General features: G+C 36.7%; 1 protein-coding gene across 2 annotated transcripts in view; it reads left to right on the top strand.

Annotated features, from left to right (window-relative positions):
• Positions 1–383: 383 nt before the first annotated feature.
• CCDC102B (coiled-coil domain containing 102B) overlaps positions 384–26,835 on the top strand; it is a 280,832-nt gene continuing 254,380 nt past the window's right edge. For both annotated transcript variants that reach the window (XM_010862314.1, XM_010862315.1), the window contains exon 1: positions 384–640. The gene's annotated coding sequence lies outside the window, so the exon portion shown is untranslated. The remainder of the gene's footprint in view (positions 641–26,835) is intronic.

Raw genomic sequence — 26,835 nt, 5'->3', positions numbered from 1 at the left:
GGGGCCCAGGAGTCTGCAGCTCACAGTTCTTGCCTACACGACTGAAATCAAAGGTTCTGACATACGGTTTCTGTATCTTGATTTCTATACCCAAGTGGTTTATTACATATTCTTTTTTCTTTGGGGACACAGTCTAATAAAGATCAGACTGAACCAATGATGCTTCCTATTGTTCCTGTCATCTGCATTATAATCTTTCTTTAAATCTTTTGCAGATAGATTCTTTTTGTTTGCCAATTTTTCTGTTACTGCTGCAAGTTATGCAAATTGCTATTAAACATTAAACACACTGGTGGGTGATGAAGGGGTGAGTGTTTCTCCCTTTATTATGCACAGTAAAATTTCAAATAGGTTGTGTAGAAGCATTGGATTACGGTGCTGAGTTAGGGAACAGTCAAACGATTTCCTTTCGGATCGCTCACTTGTGATCCACGGAGGGTGTTGTGGTATTGGTTTTGATAAAACTTCACAACCAATGGGAATCTTCTTCGAGTTAGTGTGGAGTGGCCTTAATGCTGGAAATAATCCTGTTGGCCTGGACCCCAGAGCTATACAGATGAGAAAAGGATGCAGGGAATTCTCCTGTTTACACATGTGTCTGTAACACTGAGCCGCCGGAGCAGCCCAGCCAGCCCAGAGGGTAAGATGCTTAATAACCTTGTGGCTTTTTATTTAATTTTTATATTTTCCTGCTGGGGCAGAACCTGTGTTGTTTTCAGAGCAAAGAAAAAGACAGTTGCTTATAAGATCCAAAACAACTATCATAGGTCTGGAAAACAGAGGGAATGGATGTTTCTTCTTAAAGTGGACGTGATTTCTTCCCTCCCTCTTCTGTTTCCCACATTGGTATTATTTCTCCTGGCAGCTTGTCATACATTTCCAGTTTTGTAAAAAAAAAAAAAAACTGTATACTAACAAAACTCAGGTAAGATTTTTCAACTCTAAATTTAGACAGTAAGATATGTTGACAATAAGACCTTGTCTTGTAGTTCCAAATGAATGAGTTAGCCAATGTGTTTGAAGTAGTTTATATTCTTAGAGTAAAAATAAAGTAGAATTTCTATGAAAATCCTCCTACGTATGCCTCGTGCATTTAGAGTTATTTTCATTTTGCTGGTCTGTGTCCTGAATTCCTGTCACTGTTAGCAGAAAAGTATAAACTTAGCATTTTAAACTTAGCATTAATATTGATTTCTCTATGTAAGTTACCTGGGTAGTGTGGAGAAGAGACATAAAATAATACAATCCTATATAAAATAAAAGGAAATGGATATTTAGAGAAATTCATTACAGAACTGAAGAAATCATAGCCTCTGAGAAGTATTTGCTTATGTTTCCTGCAAAGATAAATTATGAAATGAAGGTTGAGTGAGCAAAGCTGTTAAATAGAAATAAAAAGGAGATATTCTTTTAAACAATATAATTATAAATGTGTAACATAGCTTTGAAATGCACGGTGATATTTCTTGATATTCTTGCTTACAGGAGCACTAGCTTTCCTATTTTCTACAATCATCTGAGTACACGTTTGCTAATATTTTTGTGGGATAGAGTATTGTTACAACTTTTGATTAAATATTTTGTGGTTAATCATTTTATTGTCAAATATCCTCACATATAAATTAGTTTCTAATTCTGACTTTTCTCCATAGTTTTACAGAAGCATTAGATTAGAAAGGAGTTTTGAAAACCTAGTGATACAACAGTTGTATAAGTTTTGTGTAATTTTGCAATATTGATTTAATATCGATGTGTATTTGAGTATTTGGAAAAATGTTTTATATGAATTGCATTTCCCCCAAAACTTTAAAAAGTAGCTTCCTTGTGAGATAACATCATTCAGTGGGAGCTCTTTTGAAGCTTTCATGTGTTTTCATTGGATTCAGTATTTCTTTGACACAGGGACATAGCTTGTGGTGCCTCACTATGGGTGTAGCCTTGAAATTTATGATTTTACAGACACCTTGAAAGAAAAGTCTGGATGCCTGAGTTGAAGTTTAAAAAATCAGTGGAATTTCCACAGTGATAAGAGAACAGACTATGTAGGATTTTAATACCTTTAAACCATGAAATTTTTGCACCTTGTTTTATCTCCCTGGATATGTTCCAGTGTCTCCTAGTTTATAGTCTATGGGAACTTGAATAGAATTTGTATCCTACTGTTGTGTGAAAATTGTATAAACCTTCATTACATTGAATTGGTTCAGAGTACTTTTCAGGTCTACTGTATCCTTCTACTTTTCTATTTTTCTTTCTATTAATTTTTGAGCATTTGATACTGAAACTCCAATTAAACATCTTATCTACTTAAATGATTGTAATATATAGTGGAACTACATGTAACTTTGTTCTGTATTTTCCAAGTCTCCTGTAAATCTGCTATCATACTTTCATAATCTAAAAAAGAAAAAAAATCAGTGGAACTTGAATAGTAGCTAACAACCCATAAGACTCTTCTATAATGTAGAAGTGGTTGAAGCAAAGTGTTTTAAGACAAAAATTAATATAGAGCCAGGTAGGCTAGGGATGAGTAGCCCATCATCCCAGTAGCCCATCTGCTCCCATCTCACTGGAGCAAAAAAAAAATATACCTTGTGAGTAGTAGACACTGTGCTCATTAGAAAGAAGGACAGAGCTATGGAGCATCTTACAACTCACACATTAATTTTGTCCTTATGTAATATACAGAGATGGCAATTACAAATTTCTGAAGATGCAAATTTCTTCTACTCATCCTCTTCTTCCTTCTTCATCATCTTATTCTTCTTAACCATAAGCTTCTTCTTCATCGTTGAAATATTTTCAACATGTAAGGGGGTTTCTGTGTGCAAGGTAATTACATACGTATCTACAATTTTGACAGCTATGCAATCAAATGAACTTCATTTTACACAGTATCTTCATGTTATACATAAAGGAATCTGATGTTCAAAAATGTTAGATGATTTCTTTAAAGCCACAGATATGATAAGAGAAACAGGATTCCAAACAATGTCTTTCTGGCTCCAGAGCTCTTCCACTCTGCTGCACTGGTATTTTAGGAATGTAAATCTGGCAGGAGTTAGCGAGATGGTTGGGAGTGGGCTTCGGGGTAAGCGAGCCCCGGGAGTGGGTGGTAAGACCACAGGCAGATCAATTCCAGCAACTGTAGACCAAGCCAATCACATTCCCCTCAGGTGGCCCGCTCTTGCCTTTGGAATAGAACGAAGAAAATAAGCAGTCTTCACATTTAAGTTGGCTGTTCTCGTATTCAGCTCTTTTGTTTGTCTCTGTTATTTTCTTGAATGTTGTATTCATACTCAAAGAAGATATATTTTGATTTCTCAAAGGAAATTTCATCTCTGATTTTCATCTAATATTACTTATTCACAAATGAAATAAATGAAGTGACTGGAAATGAAATGACATTGGGAACACACTGCCATTCCTTTTTTTAAAATGTGGGCTATGAATGAATGCCTAGTGACCCCATCTTCTTAAAATTATGGAGATACAATTATTACCAAAGAAAATTATCCTGTAAGTTTTATTTCAGTGGATGAAGAGCATATATAAAATTTATGCTGCTAATAGATTATGTTGAGAAGAGTGTACAGGTAGTAAAAATAATAGAACCTATGAACAACACTTTCCCCTTCAAATAGCCAAACCTTAACCGTATTATTTTGCTTTTCCTCTAAAGAGCACGGAACTAGTCTCTTCAATAGCATTCATTTTCTTCTTCTCTATTTTTAAGTATTTTTAGTGAAATAAAATTATAAAAGTTCCTTATGTTATAATAATGAGTTTTGGATATATATGTATAATTTCTATGATATCATTTTAGAAATGTACTATTTTAGAAGCTTGCTATCACTTAAGTAGGATTTATTGAAGTAATATCTTTTGCCAAGCATCCAAAGAGATAAAGACAGTTGAAATGTAAAGATTCATCCTTTTAAACTTTTCATTGTTGAAATTATTTGTCATTTCAAATGCTTTGGTCACTGGCTTTATGATATTATAATTATTCAATTAAATTAAGTAACTAGATCTAGGCTGACTTCCAAGATTCTTTCCCAGAGAGGGGATTTTGTATAGCCCCATCCTCTGTGGCCTTACCGATTATAGATGCTCATCTGTGATCAAGTGTGAATTGAGAATTTGGTAACTAAAAAAAAGAAATAGGTATTTTATTGGAGAAAATCAGACCATCAAAGAGAAGATGGGTTGGGCTCAAGGCCATTTGACTGAAATCATAGCTTTGCAGAGGATTATTCTTCTTTCTGTATGTGTTATTACCTGTGTGATTTATAATCAATGACATTTGCCAAGAATTGCTGTTAGGTGTAACAAAGATATACAGATATTTGAAATTAAAGTTCTGATAGAAGCATTTTTTTTGTATGTGAAGACAGAGATATCCTTAGTATTGGGAAGGAAAAATATGCTCATTGCAGAACTTACAAATAGTATTTTATCCTAATGCTTGCTTTTAATTTGTAGAATTAAAGTTTCAAAAAAAACAGAAGTGAGTCTGTCAGCCACTGACTCATGAACATATGTTTCTAAGATGCAGGAACCATTTAGAAATGTAACAGGGGGTAAAGTGACAATATTTCAGTGAAGAGGAGCCTGAAACAACTTTAGTTTTTATGGAAATAGTTCTGAGGGTTTTTCACAGAGTCTTTCATTTCCTCCCTTAGTGAATTTAGGATTATGAAGGCATTATGTCAAAAGTTGAATTTCTGATGGCTGCCAAAGTTCTAATGGCTTTATTATTCAGTGTAGATTCATAGATTCCTTTCTTCTGTTTGCTCATCATCTGAAAGAGGTAAAAACATAACTCACATATTGTAAGTGCTAGGGGGATAGTAACCCTTTGTAGTAAAGACTAGGGGTGGCAGAGGAAGCACCAGACAACCCCTGGAGTTTAACATAGTTCTGGAAGATTCTATTTGTAAGCTGTTCCTAGGTAGAAGCTTGAGTAATTGCAGCTGTTGTGTAAGGGTTCAGGTGTGCTTCATTCCATCTTTTTAAAATAATCTTAAAAAAATATTTATTTATTTTTGGCTGCACTGGGTCTTCATTGCTGTGTGTGGACTTTCTCTAGTTGCGGCAGGCAGGGGCCACTCTCTGGTTGCAGTGGGCTTCTCATTTGCAGTGGCATCTTGTTGCAGAGCACAGGCTGTAAAGCGTGGGCTCAGTAGATGTGGTACATGGGTTCAGTTGCTCCGTGGGATCTTCCCTGGCCAGGGGCCGAAGTGTCTCCTGCATTGCAAGGCAGACTCTTATCCACTGGACCACCCTTCATTTCATCCTTAGTTCAGGATCTCCTGGAGGTTAAACTAACAGCAGAACTGAGTCAGGCCAAAACCAGACAGCATAGAGCTGCTCTCATCTCATTCTCAGATGCGGCCCAGGCTTCTCTGTTTTTTTTACAATGACAAAGATTAAGTTATAAAACTTATGATTGTGTGGACTGAAAACACTGATTGTGGCAACTATGACTTAATAAATGGATCTAAGGATGTTGACCCTGTATGAATCTACTTACCGGCTTCTGAAGCTTGGATCAAAGTGAAAGTGAAGTTGCTCAGTCGTGTCCGACTCTTTGTGACGCCATGGACTGTAGCCCGCCAGGCTCCTCTCTTCATGAGATTTTCCAGGCAAGAATACTGGAGTGGGTTGCCATTTCCTTCTCCACGGTATCTTCCCAACACAGGGATTGAACCCAGGTCTCCTGCATTGCAGGCAGACTTTACCGTCTGAGCCACAAGGGAAGCTTGGATGTGGGACTACAATAAATTTGACCTATTAGCACAGCTTGATGGGAAACACTCCAGTATTCATGGAACTATAAGCAGGACCACTCTCTTACATGTGCAGTGTGAAAAAAAGAGGAATCGGAGATGATCTCTTGGCTTGATCCAAGAAGCTGGAATAATAAAATGTTTGCTGATAGAGGGAGGCCAGGAGGAAGAGTAGTTTAGAGGGTGGTGGTTAAGAATTTGTTTTTTGGATATGTGAAATTTGAGATGCCAATTAAATATTGAAATGCTGATGTTGTCAGCTGGATACATGAATCAAGAGCTGAAAGAAGATCTCAGGATGGAGAAATAATTGTGGTACACATCAGGAAGTAGGTAGATTTGAAGGCAAAGGACTGGATGCATTCAATTACACTGATTGCCACTGGGGAAGAGGAAAGAGTATGAAGACTCAACACTGGAGCACTTACACCTCAGGAGTGTGCGATGGGACAGACTTGCTAAAGTGGAATAAGAAGCAGCAATCAGAAAGGTGAGGCTTCCCAGGTGGCTCAATGGTAATGAATCTACCTGCCAATGCAGGAGATTGGGTTCGATCCCTGAGTTGGGAAGCTCCCCTGGAGGAGGAAATGACAACCCACTCCAGTATTCTTGCCTGAAAAATGCCATGGTCAGAGGAGCTTTGTGGGCTATAGTCTGTGGGGCCACAAAGAGTTAGGCATGACTGAGCACATACCATCAGTAAGGTAGAAAACCATGAGAAACGGGTTTTCTAGAAGCCAAGTAAATGAGTGATCTGGAAAGTTGGAATGGCCAGTTTATACAAATGCTACTAATTGGTCAAGTAAGACAGGAATTTCAAGCCTGGAATTAAACATGAATTAGATTTAGCAATGTGGAAGTCATTGTTTTTGTAGAGATATAGGCTTGCATATTGTTGAAGCTGAAGTTCCAAATTTGACCACCTGATGCGAAGAACTGACTCATTGGAAAAGACCGTGATGCTGGGAAAGATGGAAGGCAGGAGAAGGGGACGACAGAGGATGAGATGGTTGGATGGCATCACTGATGTTATCACCAACTCATGTTGATGGACATGAGTTTGAGCCAGCTCTGGTAGTTGGTGATGGACAGGGAAGCTTGACGTCTTGTAGTCCATCAGGTTACAAAGAGTCGAACATGACCGAACAACTGAACAACAACAGGCATTAGTTCTTTCATCTGGATTTCCACTATTGATAAAATGCAGTTTCTAAGCATATATTTGTAAATACCATTGTTATTAATTATGAAAACTTGAAGTATAGGTTGAAAACCTCTGTAAGATAGAAAAATATTGCCAAAAGGCACAGAACATATTTTTTTATTAAAAAAATTGAAATGTAATTTTCTACTCCTGTACAATTCTCTATGAAAAAGAAACCCCTTAGTTTTTTTTAGATATTTTAGAGTAGAACTGTCTAATTGGAATATATTCAAGCAACATATACAATTTAAAGTTACACTAAAAAGTCAGAAAATAAATATGGAAGTAACTTAATAGTATAGTTTACTTAATGAAAGTGAATTTGTTAGTTGTTCAGTCTTGTCCAACTCTTTGAGACCCCATGGACTTCAGATTACCAGGCTGTTCTGTCTATGGAATTCTACAGACATGAACACTGGAGTGGGTAGCCATTCCTTTTTCCAGGGGATCCTCCAGACTCAGGGATCAAACCTGTGTCTCCTGTATCATGGACAGAGCCACCAGGAAAGTTCCAATTTGCTAAATGTGGAAAATTCTGTAACTCATATGTTAAAATATTATTCTAAAATATAATCAATATAAAATTTTGAATGAGATATTTTACATTTTTGTTTGCTATGCCGTGCCTAATTTACACACACAGTACACCTCTGTTCAGATGACCCTCATTTCCCTCATTTCAAGGGTTCATCAGGTCCGTCTGGCCAATGACTGCCATGTTGGAGAGTGCGGGCCCCAAAGTATAAACAAAGTGTTCCCATAGCAACCATAAGTCATATTTAGGCATTATATTTATGTCTGTGTTGTAAATAAGTGAAGATGTGTCTTTGGGTGACCTTCTCAAGGAACAGGTTTACCTTAGGTTTTCTGATTCTGAACCCTGTATTCTCTGGGTTTCACTATACCATTCTGATGATGTTCCATAGCTATATTTTTGTGATACTGAGAAGTATGTGACATATGGTGACCTGTGGAAATAACTGGTGCCAGTATGTTTTTTAAGAAAACCTAATAGGTATGAAGAGCAGGAAATGATAAAAAATGATGAAACACAGTTTCTAGGAATCCACACATTTCTTAGTTTTTTTCCCCTTCTTTTTATGAATTAAGCAAAAGATAAAAATCTTGGAGAGCACAGAGAGAAAAAAAAAAAGTAAAAATAGAGTTTTTGAGGAAGTTTAAATTGTGGCATCATCACGATTACCTGGAAAAGAGTTGAAGAAAAAAATTTTTTATGATTGAAAGGTAAATATAAGCAAAGCAAGTTTAAAAAAAAATGTTTGAGTTTAATCTAGTTTCAGCTTTTTGCAGTTTTCCTTGCATATGTCTTACATTTTCTATTTTAGGGGCTGGAATGCCAGATCTTTTGAGAAATATAAACACTGGTTATTAACTTCCTGTTATTTTGACATTTTTAATCTAAGTCCTTCTTTGCCTTTACTAAGGAAATAAGAAAACTAAGCATACAATAAAATAAACACATGAAAACTGATTCTGGATCAATTAGCAGTTGTGCTAAGAACTGTTTTATGGTTAAATTGTTTTTTTCTTTAGTGTTATCTGTTTTTACGCCAAAGGACCAAAAAAAAAAAAAAAAAGCCAAACAGAATCATCGACCCTTAGGAAGATAATTGGAGAAGTTGAGAGACTCTATGTCTAAACAAATCACTAATACATTTTGGCTAAAATGGAGAAAGCATAGCCAGGGAAGAAGTTACACAATCTCATAGAATAACTAATCTTCAAATAAAAATCTAACATTTTTATATCTTTAAATAGTTCATGTCTTTTCTTTCTTAAGATTACATGTGTGCATCCTCACTCATTTACCACTTTTTGGGACCCCATGGACTGTAGCCCACCAGGGTCCTCTGTCCATGGGATGTTGGAGTGGGTTGCCATTTCCTCCTCCAGAAGATCTTCCTGACCCAGAGATCGAACTCACATCTCTTGCTTCTCTTACTTTGCAGGTGGTTTCTTTACCACTGATCCACTGCGTAAGCCCCTCGAAAATTACGGAACCTTACAAATGAAATGTCCTCAGTGAAATCAAGATTTTGGATATATTATTATAAGAGTAGCTTAAGTATTATACAACCACCATATCTGTTTTTTGAGGCTAAGGTTTTTTATCCCCAATGATATATCTGAAAACTGATTACTTGTTTTATACTAATTAAAATTTAAAGAATTAGAACAAAATGTAGGATTGATATTATTTTTATCTTAGTAGATCCATAGATCTATAGGCTATAAAGCTAGTGACAGTGACTAAGATAAGAAGTCAACATTTTTTATAAACGTCAACATCTTATTAGCTGCTGTTCTAATAATTTGTGATGAAATCTATGCCTATATTAATACATCTCAGTTTGTTACATAAGAATGTTCAGTTTTGAGCAATTTCATTGCTCTCCTTTGCTTTTTCTATATTATTTCAGGGGCTTCCCTTGTAGCTCAGTCAGTAAAGAGTCTGGCTGCAATGCAGGAGACCTTGGTTTGATGCCTGGGTCAGGAAGATCCCATAGAGAAGGAAATGGCAACCCACTCCAGTCGCCTGGAGAATCCCATGGACAGAGGAGCCTTGCAGGCTGTGATCCATGAGGTCACAAGAGTAGGACATGACTTACTGACTAAATCACACATTATTTCAATTCAGTTTTTCTTAGAGTTAAAATACTCCTTAGCAAGAAAAAAACAATTGGTTTAACATCCTTAATACCATAAATAAATATAGTACTATAAATGCATAGTTTTAATTATATACAAAATCAATTTTGCATGTTCCTTTTATATTTTTTCCATTCATGTCATAAGAGGTATAATATACTCTCTGCAGTTTATAATACTCCTATTCAGAGCCTTGTGATTTCAAACCAAATTAATCATGTGTTTTAAGAAAACAACACAATTGTGAAAGTAGAGAGGTCCATATTCACTAATAATTTTATTTTCTCAGCGTCTTCTGTAATCTTATTTGCACGGGCATACAATTCAAGGACTACCTCTGACTTATAATTTGGAGCCGTCAGAGCCTTCACTGAACTCCTGCAGTTCTGCACTTTGAACATATTGCCATGGGTGGGTGGAGGCAGCTGGTTTCCTGTTTAAAATATTTTGAGAACTTTTGAAAGTTCAGTTCATTCTCAGCCCAAAGTTTCTTCATTTTCCATCAAGAAAGAAGAACCGAACACGTGTAAATATTTATATTTGGAAGATTAATCAGGAATATGTGATTAAACTCCAAGAACTGGGTTAGTCTGTGTTATAGTTTATGGAATTCTATTATTTCCAGTTCTTTCAACATGTTTAAAGTGATTAGTTTTGTTTGGTTCAAGACCTACTTTTTGTTATATTTAAAAAAGTGGAAGCATCTAGATCATTTGCTACAAGTAAATCTTTGGAGACAAAAATTTAATATACTTGAATTTGACTTGAATTTCCATGAGGATATTTCACGTGTAATCAGAATGTAAGCTCCATGAGGATGGATATTTAAATCTATTTATTTACTGATACATCTTCAACCCTTGGAACAGTATGCCTGGAACCTGGAGAAAATTCAGTAAATATTAGGTAAATGGATGGGCTTCCCTTGTGGCTCAGTAGGTAAAGAATCTGCCTGCAGTGCAAGAGACCTGTGTTTGATCCCTGGATTGGGAAGATCCCCTGGAGAAAGAAATGGCCACCCACTCCAGTATTCTTGCCTGGAGAATTCCAAGGACAGAGGAACCTGGCAAGCTATTTAGTCCACGGGGTCACAAAGAGTCGAATATGACTGAGCAACTAACAGTTCACTTAGGTGAGTGAATGCCTGAATATTCAAGGCTCAAAAGCTGAAAAATTATGTTGTTCTACTTTAGCAGCATGCATAAATAAGCAGACATTATTGCATAAGCATGTGTATGTTTTTAGTAAAACGATCCTCAAAATGTATTGTTTCACATTCATTTCCTGGTTTGTGTGTCTCATTTTGCCCTTGCTTCATATAAGTTGCAGAAATAATTTTAAAACCTTTAAATGAATGAAAATAAAAGTAAAAACAACTGGAGATAAACATGGTACTTGAGAAATCTTAAAATTACTATCATTAAATTAATTAAACAAGGAGGTCTGTAGATGAAGGGGTTCAAATGCCGTGGTGGCCTGTGGACGCAAAACAAAATGTAAGCCTATTAATACCTCAAGGTCACTGAATTGAAACAAGGACAACTAATCACAAACAGGCAACTTGGGGTAAACTACAGCTAATCAATCTTTATTTTGCTTCCACTTTTTCTTTATAAAAGACTCTCCTCAGCCTCCATCCGTGAAATCTTCTGGTTTTATACTACCTGACTGAATTAAATTTTGCTCAAATAAAGTCCTAATACTTTTAATATGCCTCAGTTTATCTTTTAACACTATCTATTTACCACGTTTGTTTTTAATTATGTGTATTTTAGATTGTGTAATAATTTTCTGGTCACATTTAGAGCTGTTGGGAGAGTGTTCATTTTGGAACAGGGTGTGTCACGCTGAAAAAATACAAAAAACAAACAAAACCCTAATAGGACCAAAACTTCAGAAAGAAGTAGTGAGCAGCGTCTTTCAGAGGAATCTAATTCCTACCTATTTATTTATTATATACCTACCTATTTATTTAACCAAGAAAATTATTTGTAAACTTCAGTGAAGAACTTTTATAATGAACAGGCATTTGCATCAACACACTCAGCAGGTGGTGAAGCCCTGCTCAGAGGTGGTTATGCATCACACATGTGGCTTCTATCTGATGACAATGAAAATGGGACGACAAAATTTCCCAAAGTTTTTTTTTTTTTTTTCAGATCTACAATGTCATTAGAAAGAAAATTGAGGCAGAATTTACTCCCAATCTGCTTTAACAACCTAGAAAATAAAATCTCTAGTGTTAGTGTGTTTTGTTGTTATTCAGTTGCTAAATCCTGTCCAACTTATTGCGACCCCCTGGACCACAGCCCATCTGTCCTTCAGTATCTCCTGGAGTTTGCTCAGACTCATGTCCACTGAGTCTGTGAAGACGTCTAACCATCTCATCCTCTGTCGCCTCTTCTCCTCCTGCCTTCAATCTCTCCCAAGAGTGTTTTAATTCTGCAATATTTTGGGGTGCTTACTGAGTTCAGGTTACTCTCTGGGTAGGTATAAATTTAGCAATTTTTAGAGAGATTGTTTTGAAGAATTTTCTTCATTAAGAAGACTAAGTGTATAAAAACTGTATGGAGCCCCATGGAAAGGTGCAGGAGAACAGATTTCTTTCTGTGTTGATATGATGCAGACTTTGAGAAAGGGGGAGTTTTGAAAGGAAGAGCCAAGGTGATTAAGTGATTGAAAGGTACAAGGCTTTTGGGAGAGATGACAGGTGAAGATCGTGGGTTTCATGGAGCATGAAGGACGGCCATCTGACTCTCACAGGTAGAGAGAGAAGCTGAATCAGATAATGAATGTGTGGATCTGGAAGAGACAAATATTAGACTGAGCATATTCATGTAAATAGATAAATGATTCAGTCACCAAATGTAGGTACCTTTTAAGGTTTCCACAATGGAATTAAATATAAGAGTCTCCTACTGACTTCAAATGAAAGTAAAACTCTCATGAGGTATAGGCAAAAATATGCTTATAGTATTAGATTTTCATCATCACATGATGAGTGCTTAATCTCTTATTCTTAAACACTCTAGTGTAGAAAATAAAGAAGATTGAAAAAGCTTAAGTCATGGTTGGGGTTTATAGAAAGGAAAAGAAGCTTTCCATATTTCTATTAGGAAGGTTCAGTATTTTAATGGGAAAATATAATTTCATTTAAAATAGATTCAAAATCCACATTACATTAACATGTCAAATAGTCTTTGTTCTACTTTATGAAAAGTATTATATTTTAAAATGTGTGTTGTGACAAAAATTTAAATGTTAACCAAAGCATTTATTTCAGAAAAAATTTTCTTTTTTTCACTGAGCTTTATATTCATTTAGAAATGATGACTATATCTGATCACTGGACTATAGATGTTATAAAACATTAGAAAATAACTTTCATGTGGTGGTGAAGTTAAAATAATAGAAGAGTTTTTAAAGAATATAATAAATAATTTGAATAGTCTTTCTACATGTTAGCATTACATATATGTAGAACCTGTTATGTCTTTCAGATGATGAGTGTTAACTGAGTAGATTAATGTTTTGAATAAATTTGTCCCAGGTGGTGACAGTGGTAAAGAGCCTGCCTGTCAATGCAGGAGACAAAAGAGACAGGGGTTCCATCCCTGGGTTGGGAAGATCTCCTGGAGGAGGAAATGGCAACCTACTCCAGTATTCTTGCCTGGGAAATCCCGTGGACAGGGGAGCCTGGTGGGCTACAGTCCATGAAGTGACAAAGAGTCGGACACGACAGAAGTAACTTAGCACTTAGCACAAAATACAAAAAGGAAGAACATTAATATTAATGATTCATCAGGCTTTTTCTGCTTTTGTTTGCTACAGAATATTTGGGGAAATGCATTAAAGCAAAAAATAAAGCAAAAATTATGCATAATCTGCATAATTTTATATTTTGAAATTATGAAACATGCATATTTTAGTTCAAACTAGAACTGCATTTCTCATATAAGAAATATTCCTTCTGAAGAATTATCATATAGGAATTGAGCATTGACACCAGAGGAATTTATTTTAATAATCCAAGACTAAAAGCTTGGCTAGAATGAGAAGTGAAATCCAGCAAAGGAAACCTGGAAATTCTGAAAAGGAGAGGAATAGAAAGGAGACCAGCAGATAAGACAGGTGTAGCTGTACAAAGGACTTTGCCCTTAATCCTAAGAATACAGCAAGTCCCCTACATATGAACCTTCAAATTAAAAACTTTCAAGATCCTTGTGTTCGTATGTCCAATCACTTCCGGTGTGAGTGAGATTGCAGCTTGCCCTCTGTCTCCTGTTGCTGACGTTCCTTCAGCTCCGTCATCTCCAACCTACTCTTTTTCCTCCAGTCAGTAGGAAAAAGAGTAGGTTGTTCACTCGATGCCAGACCCTGGATGCCAGCTATTGTTTTGTATTATGGTACTTTTCAAGGTACTGTACTGTAAGAATAAATGTGTTTTCTTTTTTTTTTTTTTTTTGCGTTTGTTTTGTATTATTTGTGCAACAAGCATTGTAAATATATTATAGTATAGTACTACATAGCCTATTGTGTTAGTTGGGTACCTAGGCTAACTGTTTTGGGCTTATAAACAAATTGGACTTTCAAACAAATGCACTCTCAGAACAGAACTCATTCATATGTAACGGGGCTTACTGTAATGGGAAAGCACTTACACAACACTCTAAATCAATTATACTTCAATAAAAAATAGCGGGAAAGCAATTGAAAGATTTTTAGCAAAGGTGAAATAATCAAATGGGAAATATAAAAGTATCTCTCTGGTTACTGAGTGGTGAACAGTGGTGAAAGGGAAACAGTCACAGATCTATTTCAGTAACCTAAGAGTGAGATGACTGTACTTGGACCAAGGGGGCTGAGATGGAGAAAAGTGAATATAGAGGTAAAACTTCTCAGAAAGTAAAATGAACAGGATGTGGTAATTGATTGAGTACAGGGGATGATGAACAATTAGTAAAGAAGTCTAAATTTTTGGTTTGTACAACTTAAGGGCTATTGGTGACGTTAACTAATAGGAAAAAATGGAGGAAAGCCAGAGTTAATCTTCTACAGAATAAGAAATATAAAGTTTTCTCTAACCTCCCTGAAACAGCAAAATTCACACTTTCCATTTCCACATAAATACACACACATATACACACAAGAAATACACTTTTCATTTCCAACAAGCCTGAGGATTCCAGATTAGTGAAATATATTTGTTGTGGCACAATGGACATACATAAACATAATCGCATGCATATGCATTTTGGCAGTTGTAAGCTCGTTTCTAATAGAATGAAAAGAGTAGCATTAGTCCGGAGAAGGCAATGGCACCCCACTCCAGTACTCTTGCCTGGAAAATCCCATGGACGCAGGAGCCTGGTGGGGTGCAGTCCATGGGGTAGCTACGAGTCGGACACGACTGAGCGACTTCACTTTCACTTTTCCCTTTCACGCATTGGAGAAGGCAATGGCAACCCACTCCAGTGTTCTTGCCTGGAGAATCCCAGGGACAGGGGAGCCTGGTGGGCTGCCGTCTCTGGGGTCGCACAGAGTCGGACACGACTGTAGCGACTTAGCAGCAGCAGCAGCAGCAGTCCCCTCTGGAATAATCAGATGAATATGTTCTATGTTCTAGTCACTATAAGGACAAGAATAAATAAGATTCAAGCTCATAGATGGTGGTAGAAACAGATGTATTAAAATTATTCTGTGGTATCATAAATCCAGAATAAAGTAATGAACCAATGTGTGGGGGCACCGATAAAGGAAGAGCAGTCTGGCAATGAAATATAGTGTAGATCTATTGTTCTCTCATTGTATTAGCCAGGCTTCACCACCATTACACACACACAGACGCACACACACACAAGGGATCTCTATGTTTATTGTCAACTTCTTCACCCACGTTTTTTAAAGGCACAAGACATGTCTTTATCTAGACTGCATGCCTTATAGAGTACAAGTGTAAGCTGATTGTTGATGACAGGATTAGGGTAGTCTTGCCTCTGTTTATACATTCTCTAAGAAACATGAATCTTATCTGTGCAGGAACCAGGGAAAAATCAGTTTGAGTTGCTTACTTCAATTTATCATTTCATTGTTCCCATAGCTTCTGATAACTCAGAAGTAGGATTGTTTACATTCCTATATCTTCTTCTTTGTTTCATCTTGAAGTGCTTTGCTTTCTCAATTTTAATAATCTCATTTCCCCTGATTTCATTTTACCAGACATTTTATTGCCCAAAGGAGGCATAGAAAATAGATTGTTCAAAAAACTGATTTTCAGGATAATATCCTCTAGCTTCAACTGAAGTTTTGGTACTAAGCGATTAGAAATGTGTGAACATTGGTTCTATATAATGCACTTCATTTTAGTCACACATTCATGACATACAGAAAGGAAATTTTATGTAGTAAAAAGAATCATAAAATAATAGCTACTATTTATTGAATGTCTACATCATGCCTAGATCTTTACATATATGATAGTGTTGCATTCTCACAGAAAACTGATAAGGTATTCTTCAGGTTTATTGCCAAAACTGAATCTGAGAAAAGTTAATTAAGTTCTCCAAAATGTTAACACCCAGTCAGAAGTTAAATCAAGTCCTTTTCCACTACCTTTCTGCCTGTTCCCTTCTCACTTTTTATAGTAACAAAAGAAATTGCAGAAATTTTCTTTGAGAGCCAATAGTTATTTTAAAATCAGGAATAATGGCTAAAAGTGTCAGGAAATAGGGAAAAGAGGTGGATTTGACTTTATTGTATAGCAAAATTAGAAATAAAATATTTTTGTATTCATGTTAACTTCTTCTGTTATGATTAATAAGATGTGCTTGACTCCTCTGTTGTTTCCCATCGTGGCAGGAAAAAAAAAAAAAGCTGTGCATTGTATTCAAGCCAGCACAGTTCCCAAGGTAATCAGAACACTTACTCCTTTGCTGTTTAGAAAAAAAAGCAGTGTTTTTGAAATTGTTATCTTGAATTTATTTTACTAGTAGGGACAATCTGTTACTATAAAATGTTACATGTGTTTTTCTATTTTCTATTTCCTTTTATTATTACTTTTATGAAACGCTTATTATATTTGAGAATTCTTTTGGCTTGTAATAGTACAGATAATCTCAAAGTAGAAAAGAATATGAGTTAGTTCTCTAGATTTTATTCAACAGAGATCCAGGAGACCAGGGACTCTGAGATTAGATTTTTTTATGCTGTTACAGATTATTAGAAATTTAAAAGTAGATCTGGCCATTGTAAACATGATGAACAAACGGAAATTGACATCTGAATTTAGTCTTCTTCCAAAATATCAGTTACTTTCTTTTTCACATTTTCCATTTTGATTTTAGCATTTGAATAGCAAAATAATTATCTGGATTCTGTTTTTATGTTTCCCAAATGTTTGAGAAAGGAAGTGTGTTCCAAGAAGATGGAGGAAGTGCTTGAGTTTGCTTTTACTTCTTTTTCCCTCAAGTCCAGTTATCTTTGTGCTGTTAATGCACACCAGTTTAAAGCAGGCCTAGGTAATTTCACTGGTGATCTATTTAAACTGAATAGTTTAAAAAATGCAAGAGGGAGGAGGGAGGAGGATTCAGGATGGGGAACACATGTATACCTGTGGCGGATTCATTTCGATATACGGCAAAACCAATGCAATATTGTAAAGTTAAAAAATAAAATTTAAAAAAATGAATAAATAAAAAACGCAAGAAAGATAACTGAGGAATGTTTTCAAGCAAATGATCATAAGGGTGTGTGTGGGCGTTGTGTGTGACTGTGTATATGTGTGTGTGTGTATGGGGGGGGAAAAAGGCTGAATGACTACTCTGCCATGAGATTTGTTAAGGACTTTACAAACCATTTGTTTGCTCTCACTTGTGTCTTTGTTTCCATTGATAATGAAATTCTGATCATCTGAGCATGATTGTTTTAATGAGACTTAGTTTGGGACGGAGGAGCCTGGTGGGCTGCCGTCTATGGGGTCTCACAGAGTCGGACACGACTGAAGCGACTTAGCAGCAGCAGCAGCAGTTTCTTAAGGCAAGGAAACATCTGAAGAACTTAATCTGAGCAGTTAGTTAACTAAACTATGAGTCGACTAGTGCATTACGGTATGTCCCCTTGTATTAAAGAGACATGATTGAGGGGGAAAAAAACAGGCGAACGTCTTAATTGTATTCTATAGGTACAAACTTCATCAACCACTTGATTGGAATTAAACACAGTGACTTTCCAGGGCATTTCTGTATATTGTGCCCATTTTAAATCTCCACACTAAACCACTCTGCTGCTGCTGCTGCTAAGTCGCTTCAGTCGTGTCCGACTCTGCGACCCCATAGACGGCAGCCCATCAGGTTCCCCCATCCCTGGGATTCTCCAGGCAAGAACACTGGAGTGGGTTGCCATTTCCTCCTCCAATGCATGAAAGTGAAAAGTGAAAGTGATGTCGCTCAGTCATGTCCAACTCTTAGCGACCCCATGGACTACAGCCTACCAAGCTCCTGCGTCCATGGGATTTTCCAGGCAAGAGTACTGGAGTGGGGTGCCATTGCCTTCTCCGAAACCACTCTAGTTCACCACAACTAGTTGAGAAACTCTGAATTCAAGCAAGGTGTTGGCTTTCCATGGACTACAAGCAGAACTGATGGATCTGCAATTTGCAAGGGCTGTGAACCATATGGACTGGTCCACGTTGTCATGTTCTTCCCCTTGTGTGACTGACAAATTCTTACTCACACAATAGTGCTTCTTTCTCAGCCAGCAACTAGCTCCTGTTAGAGCTCACGTTACTGTGTTGTGATGATAATACTCTCTTCGCTATGTTTCTTCTGCTGCCTCACCTAAAAGCTGCTTCTTGACACCTAGAACTCTGGGTAGATGTAGTAAAGACAGCACCTGGCCACTGGATTCTTTCTGATTCTCTAAATGATGGCGTTTGGCCTTGATGACTTCATGTTAAATGAACAAACTGTAACCATAAGCCACTCAATGATTTTTTACAAAGGACATACCTATCTAGCCACCATCCAGCTCAAATAAACAATAGGAACTTGTACGCATCTCTAACCTTCCCTCATGCCTGCTGCCTGTCATTCCCACTCTCCCCAAAGGTAAACACTATTCTGACCCCTGTCATGAGAGCAACTTTACTTCTTTTTGAACTTATTATAAATGGGATCATGCAGAATAGATCATTTTGTACCAGCTTCTTTCACTTACCATTTTGTGAGATGCTTCTTTCTCTGGCACCCATGAATCCATTTTTACTCTTATATAGCATTCTATCACATGACTATAGCAAAATTTATGTATCCATTTTTAGGTTACAGACTATAAACAAGATCACTTTTGAGCTGTTGTGCATGCGTGCAAGTTGCTTCAGTCTTTGCAACCCTATGGACTGTAGCCCACCAGACTCCTCTGTCCATGGAATTCTCCAAGCAAGAATACTGGAGTGGGTTACCATTCCCATCTCCAGGGGATCTTCCTGACCCAGGGATTGAACCTAGGTCTCCTGCCTTGCAGGCAGATTCTTTACCATCTGAGCCACCAGGGAAGCTTGAACAGTTAGGAATAATGTAAAATTATTCTTATGGGTAGTGGTTTTATAGTGTGGTTTTAATTTTCATTTCCTTGATAACTAATGATGTCAGACCATTCCATGTGTTTATTGTCTATGTGAATATCATCTTTTATGAAGTATATATTTTTAAATTTCCCAGTGCTGTTCAGTCGCTAAGTTGTGTCTGATTCTTTGTGACCCCATGAACTGCAGTATGCCAGGCTTCCCTGTCCTTCACTATCTCCTGGAGTTTGTTCAAACTCATGTCTATTGAGTCAAGGATGCCATCCAACCATGTCATCCTCTGTCACCCTCTTCTCCTCTTGCCCTCAATCTTTCCCAGCTAGCGTGTCTCAAGAAATCACATTAACTTTTTCTTGAAGATTTATAGTAATTCATTATACATTCTAGATGTGAATCCCTAGTGAGAATACCTATGGGTAACACCTTCTCTCAATCTATTGTTTGCATTTTTCATTCTGTTGACAGTATCTTTTCTTGACCAGAAATTCTTAGTTTTAATAAAGCTTTATTTTTAATTATTTACCTTATGGTCATCGTTGACTGTGCTAGTTGGAAATCTGTGCTTACTTAAAGGCAATGATTTTTCCAAGTTAACTTTCAGAGCTTTATTGTTTTCTCTTACATTTATAGGTCAATGCTTTATTTGAAATTGATCTTTATTTGGTGTGATGTAGGAATTAGTTCCATGTGGATAGATGTTTGAACTGGCACTTTTTTTGAAGAACAGGAAATAAATTTCCAAATAGAACTGCCATAAATCAGGGACCTCACTGGCCTGGGTCTGTATTTGGACCCTCTCTCTTCCATTCATCTGTGTGCCCTCTGCCCAACAACCTCACTGTCATAATTACTAAAGGTTTATATTGTTATAACATCCAGCCATTTAATTCCTCTAAGTTTATTCTCCTTTAACTTTTTCTTGGCTATTTTTAATTCTTGTTATTTCCAAATGAGTGTTAGAATCAACCTTTCAATTTCCACAAAATAAACCTTCTAAGGGTTTTGATTGGAATTACATTGAATCTACAGGTTAATTTGTATGAATTGTGCTATTTTTATAATTTTGAGCTTCCTAATTCATAAACATTATATATTCCTCTGTTTATTTAGTTAGCCCTTAGTCTCTCGCAATAACATATTGCAGTTTATAGAACATATACTTACATATCTTCTGTTATATCCCTATTTTGATGTAGTTGATGCTATTGTAAAATAATATTGGTTTTTAACATTGGATATTCCATATATAGAACTGAGAAATACATACGTTGAATTTATATCTAGCAACTTTATTAACTTCACTTATTATTTCTATAGTTTGTGGACTGCTTTGAAAATTTCTACTAATACAATTATATTGTAGGAAAATGACAGTTTCATTTCTGACTCTCTACTTCTGTTTCTTTCCACTTGTTAAGACCTCTCCTCTTGTGTAATACTGAGCAGTAGTAGTTTTTGCAGGTACCCCTTTTTCATTTATGATTTGCCAGGGAATGCTTTCAATAATTCACCACTAAAGACTATTGCTTTGGGTTTTTGGCAGATAATTATCATCTCACATAATTTCCCTTCTATTTTTGATTTGCTAAAGTTTTAAAAAAATATCAACTTATGTTCAATTTTTTTCAAATGCATTTTATTTACCTTTTGAGATTGTTCTTGTTTATTTTGTTAATATGACTTATTACATGAATTGCAATGATTGGTAATCAAATGCTAAGTGACTTTTATATTTCTGGAATATAATCAACTCCTTTGCTTTATATAAATCCTGTTAACCACCAGATTTTTCTTCCTAATGTTTTTGTGTATGTTTTTTTGTGGGAGCTATCTGTCATGAAGTTCTTTTCAGGTCTTCATATCAAGGTTGTTTTGACCTCATAAAGTTATTGGGGTGTGTTCACTTCGTTTCTTTTATCTGGGAAAGTTTGTGAAAAATTAGTGTCATTTCCTGGTATGAATATATTGTCTTTATAAATTAATTATAAATAAGCTTTGCTGGATTTTAGAGACTCTTTTCTATTAAATATCTCTCATTCATTCATTCATACAATACATATTTACTTAAAATCCATCCTAACTCAGGCTTTGTGCTAGCCCCTGGGAATGGAATGATAAGCAAATATGGTCCTTACCCATAGTGAACTCACAGCTTAGTCAGTGGAAGAGATAATGAAGAAGTGGAGTACTTAGTCGTGTCCAACTCTTTGAGACCCCATGGACTATAGCCTGCCAAGCTCCTCTGTCCAAGGACTCTCCAGGCAAGAATACTGGAGTGGGTTGCCATTCCCTTCTCCAGGGGATCTTTCTGACCCAGAGACTGAACTTGGGTCTCCTGAATTGCAGGCAGATTCTTTATTATCTGAGCCACCAGGGAAGTGGGGGAGATAGAGAGTGAGCAAATCATTTTAAAACATGGACCACAACTCTGTTATACATTTATGAAGGATGAGTATCAATGTTCAGAGATCATAGGAGGGGACATGATAAAAGTCATGACTATGGAAGCTTCCTGAGAAAGCCAACAGTCAGATCAATTAATTTGAACTGGCATCTAATTCATACATTTAGAATGCTATAAATGAGAATAACTCATTACCCAGCATGGATAGTCATTTTCTGTGGAGCTCATTCCAATATCACAAAAACTGCTGTGAGGTTTTCCAACAATGGATATTTTTATTGTTTAAAACAGATTTTACAGATGCAAATGGATAAATATTTAACATGTCAAATTGGCATTTTAGTTTGAAATAGGGAATTTTTAAAAACGGATTTTTAATTACATTCCTAAAGTATAGTAGATTTTACTGGAAAATGTTGATCCAGAAAAATAAAAATATTGAAGTGTGACTGAGTCATCATTTGAATAATGCAGAATAGTCAGACTAAAAAGGCTAATATATGTGCAAAGCTTAGGAAAATTCTTGACAATTTCACATTTTTCTCTTTTTCTCTGTCTCCAAATTTCAATTTAAGATGCAAATAATTTAGTTTATCTATCATTTGATTTGAAAAAATTATTCTTATTTAAAGATAATTATAAAATATTTCAAGTGGTTAGTAATTAGAAAACCAATTATCCCCAAATCAAATTTGATGAACGAAATTGCAAAACTTCATGATTTTAATGCTGCCTTATGTATTCAAAATAAGCACTACTGGACTTCAAAAAGTGCTATTGGATAGAAAGATTTTCTCATATGGTTGTACTTCACACTCAAAAAATGGATGAGACTTCCCTGGTGGTCCAGTGGTTAAAACTCTGTGCAGGGGGCACAGGTTGGATCCCTGGTCAGGGAACTAAGACCCTATATGCTGCGTTGTGTGGTTAAAAAAAAAAAAAAAAGAAAGAAAAATTCTAAACAACTAGTAGACAGTTTTTCTTTCTCCAAAAGCAAAACAATATCTTGCTGTCAATTGGAAGAGATACCTTTAATAATTTAACTTATCAGCATATTAAAATGTAAAAATGAGCATGTCCATTTTTACTTATCACTAGAGAAGAAAATTATATGCACTGAATTAAATGTACTAGCAACTTCAAGTCTTCTGTAATTGTAGACAGTCATGTGCTCTTGAGAAATATTTTAGGAAAATGAATTGTATTCTGCCCTCATTTTCTAATTTTAACTTGTTAAAGGCATTGTTGAATGTCAGTTTATATTTCCTGTTACAATTACCTCTTCAAAGGGCCAAAATATACTAACCTGAAAACCCCAAATATTTCTCCCTTGTGGCTTATGACTTCCCAAATATCAACAGAGACTAAAAGTTGATTTTTTGAACAATTCAATATTTTTTTGTGCCGACTGCAGTCTTTTAGCTATTTCAATGTAATCTGTAAAGAAACTTTTCTCTGCTGTCAAACTAACACCAAAACTTTAGAAAAGTGATTAACAAACTGAAGCTGTCTATAAGTTCTAAAGTTGCACTAAGTTTCAATTGAAGTATAATAGGCAAAAACATAATATTTGTTACATTTATTTCCTTAAATACAATATATCTGTACTGCCATGAACCCTTTACATTTTAGCACTGTCTGAAGAAACATCATAAAATGTGTTTTCTCTTAACCTATGATTGGCATTTGGATTAATATTTACTGTTTTATTTTCCCTCTTTTATATCGTTTAAGTTTTCCATTGATACTGACTTTAATTGGTAAAATTTAACATTTCTTAAGTACTTACACTTTTGTGTGAGGTTACACTGAATTGTTATGGATGGCCATGATAATTGACAATTTGAGGAAGGGATTTAATCGTCATGGGCTGTCTTTCTGTATTGCTACATGACAAACTGTACCAAAATTTTGTGACTTTATTTAATTTAATAAAACAGCTTTTATGGTCTCATCATTTCTGTGGCTTCAGAATCAGGTGTGGTCTATCTCTGACTCTCTCAAAGGGCTTCAGTTACAGTGTCAGCTGGGGCTGCAGTGATATTTAGGGTCAACCTGGGGTGGATCTGCTTCCAAGCTCCCTCAAATCGTTGTGGGCAGGGTTTAATTTTTCATAAGCTGATGACCAGGATAAGCCCCCAGCTCCTTGTTGTGTGAGTCCCTCTTCAGGAAAGCTTATGGTGTGGCTCTTGGCTTCATCAGAATGACCAAGAAAGGGGTTGGTAGAGTGCTACCAAGATGGAGGTGGTATCCTTTCCTAACATAATTTCCGAAGTGATACCCCATCACTTTTACAAGATTACGTGAGTCTGGGTGAACTCCGGGAGTTGGTGATGGACAGGAAGGCCTGGTGTGCTGCAATTCATGGGGTCGCAAAGAGTCGGACAAGACTGAGCGACTGATCTGATCTCATCTGATCTGAGAGTGAGGTCATTAGGGCTAGGTCCAGCGCATGGGAAGGAATTACATACAGTTATGACTATTAACACCCTATGGCAGAAAGCAAAGAGAAACTAAAGAGCCTCTTGATGAAGGTGGAAGAGGAGAGTGAAAAAGCTGGCTTAAAACTCAACATTCAAAAAACGAAGATCGTGGTATCTGGTCCCATTACTTCATGACAAATAGATGGGGAAACAGTGGAAACAGTGACAGACTATTTTTTTGGATTCCAAAATCACTGCAGATGGTGATTGCAGCCATGAAATTAAAAGACACTTGTTCCTTGGAAGAAAAGCCATGACAAACCTCTAGAGAGTATTAAAAAGCAGAGACATTATCTTGGTGACAAGATCCGTATAGTTTAAGCTATAGTTTTTCTAGGAGTCATATATGGACGTGAGACTTGGACCATAAAGAAGGCTGAGCACTGAAGAATTGATACTTTTGAACTGTGGTGTTGGTGAAGACTCTTCAGAGTCCCTTGGACTGCAAGGATATTAAGCCAGTCAATCCTAAAGGAGATCAATCCTGAATATTCACTGGAAGGACTGATGCTGAAGCTCCAATATTTTGGCCACCTGATGTGAAGAGCCAACTCATTAGAAAAGACTGCTGGGAAAGACTGAAGGAAGGAAGAGAGGGGGATGAGAGAGGACAAGATGGTTGGATGGCATCACTGACTTGATGGACATGAGTTTGAACAAGCTCTGGAGCTGCTGAAGGACAGGGAAGCTTGGCGTGCTGCAGTCCATGGGGTCACAAAGAGTGTGACACAACTGAGCGACTGAACAACAACAACAAAAGACATGAAGTTTCATCAAAAATTATATACATTATAGTATATAAACACACAAAAATACATTTTTTACCTATCAAGAAAATGCAGATTAAAGACACACGAAGATATGCCTATCAGAAAGGCTAAAATGAAAAAAATTAGTGACAACACCTATACTAGAGAGGATGAAAGTGTAAAATGGTACAAACACTCTGGAAAACAGTTTGGCAGTTTCTGATAAAACTAAAACATCTATTACTTTATTTCCCAACGGTTGAACTCATGGCCCTTTATACTAGAGAAATGAAAATTTATGTTCTTACAAAACTATGTATATCAATGTTTATAGCTGCTTTGTCTCTAATAACCAAAAACTGAACACAGCTCATATGTCTTTCATAGGTCAGCAGGCTAAACAAACAGTGGCCCATACTTACCATGGGATACTCCTCAGCAATAAAAACAGGCAAAAACCCAAACCCAGAGTATGCACACTTACAGCAACTTGGAGAATTTATAGACTATTGCATAGAGTAATTGAGTGAAACTGTCAGTCTCTAAAGATTGTATGATGCATTCTTAAACTTTCATAATGTTTTGGTGATGAGAAACTTTTAGAAATGAGAACATTTATTTGTATTTTTTTTTTGTTTTTTAATATATATTTATTTTAATTGGAGTCTAATTACTTTACAATATTGTATTGGTTTTGCCATACATCAACATGAATCCACCACAGGTGTACATGTGTTTCCCATCCTGAACCCCACACCCCCCCCACCTCCCTCCCCATCCCATCCCTCTGGGTCATCCCAGTGCACCAGCCCCAAGCATCCTGTATCATGCATCGAACCTGGACTGGTGATTCGTTTCACATATGATATTATACATGTTTCAATGCCATTCTCCCAAATCATCCCACCCTCACCCTCTCCCACAGAGTCCAAAAGACTGTTCTATACATCTGTGTCTCTTTTGCTGTCTCGCATACAGGGTTATTGTTACCATCTTTCTAAATTCCATAGATATGCATTAGCATACTGTATTGGTGTTTTTCTTTCTGGCTTACTTCACTCTGTATAATAGGCTCCAGTTTCATCCACCTCATTAGAACTGATTCAAATGTGTTCTTTTTAATGGCTGAGTAATCCACCATTGGGAGAAGGCAATGGCACCCCACTCCAGTACTCTTGCCTGGAAAATCCCATGGATGGAGGAGCCAGGTGGGCTGCAGTCCATGGGATCTCTAAGAGTCGGACACGACTGAGCGATTTCACTTTCACTTTTCACTTTCATGCATTGGAGAAGGAAACGGCAACCCACTCCAGTATTCTTGCCTGGAGAATCCCAGGGATGGGGGAGCCTGGTGGGCTGCCGTCTATGGGGTTGCACAGAGTCGGACACGACTGAAGTGACTTAGCAATCCTCCATTGTGTATATGTACCACAGCTTTCTTATCCATTTGTCTGCTGATGGACATCTAGGTTGCTTCCATGTCCTGGCTATTATAAACAGTGCTGTGATGAACATTGGGGTACACGTGTCTCTTTCAATTCTGGTTTCCTCAGTGTGTATGCCCAGCAGTGGGATTGCTGGTTTGAATGGCAGTTCTATTTCCAATTTTTAAAGGAATCTCCACACTGTTCTCCATAGTGGCTGTACTAGTTTGTATTCCCACCAACAGTGTAAGAGGGTTCCCTTTTCTCCACACCCTCTCCAGCATTTATTGCTTGTAGACTTTTGGGTAGCAACCATTCTGACCTGCGTGAGATGGTACCTCATTGTGGTTTTGATTTGCATTTCTCTGATAATGAGTGATGTTGAACATCTTTTCATGTGTTTGTTAGCCATCTGTATGTCTTCTTCGGAGAAATGTCTGTTTAGGTCTTTGGCCCATTTTTTGATTGGGTCGTTTATTTTTCTGGAGTTGAGCTGCAGGAGTTGCTTGTATATTTTTGAGATTAGTTG

The sequence above is a fragment of the Bison bison genome, unplaced genomic scaffold, assembly GCF_000754665.1.
Source record: "Bison bison bison isolate TAMUID 2011002044 unplaced genomic scaffold, Bison_UMD1.0 scf7180017864481, whole genome shotgun sequence".
NCBI classification, from domain to species: Eukaryota; Metazoa; Chordata; class Mammalia; order Artiodactyla; family Bovidae; genus Bison; species Bison bison.
Note: the sequence above shows the minus strand (reverse complement) of the source record. Positions and strands in the feature narration are given on the sequence as shown.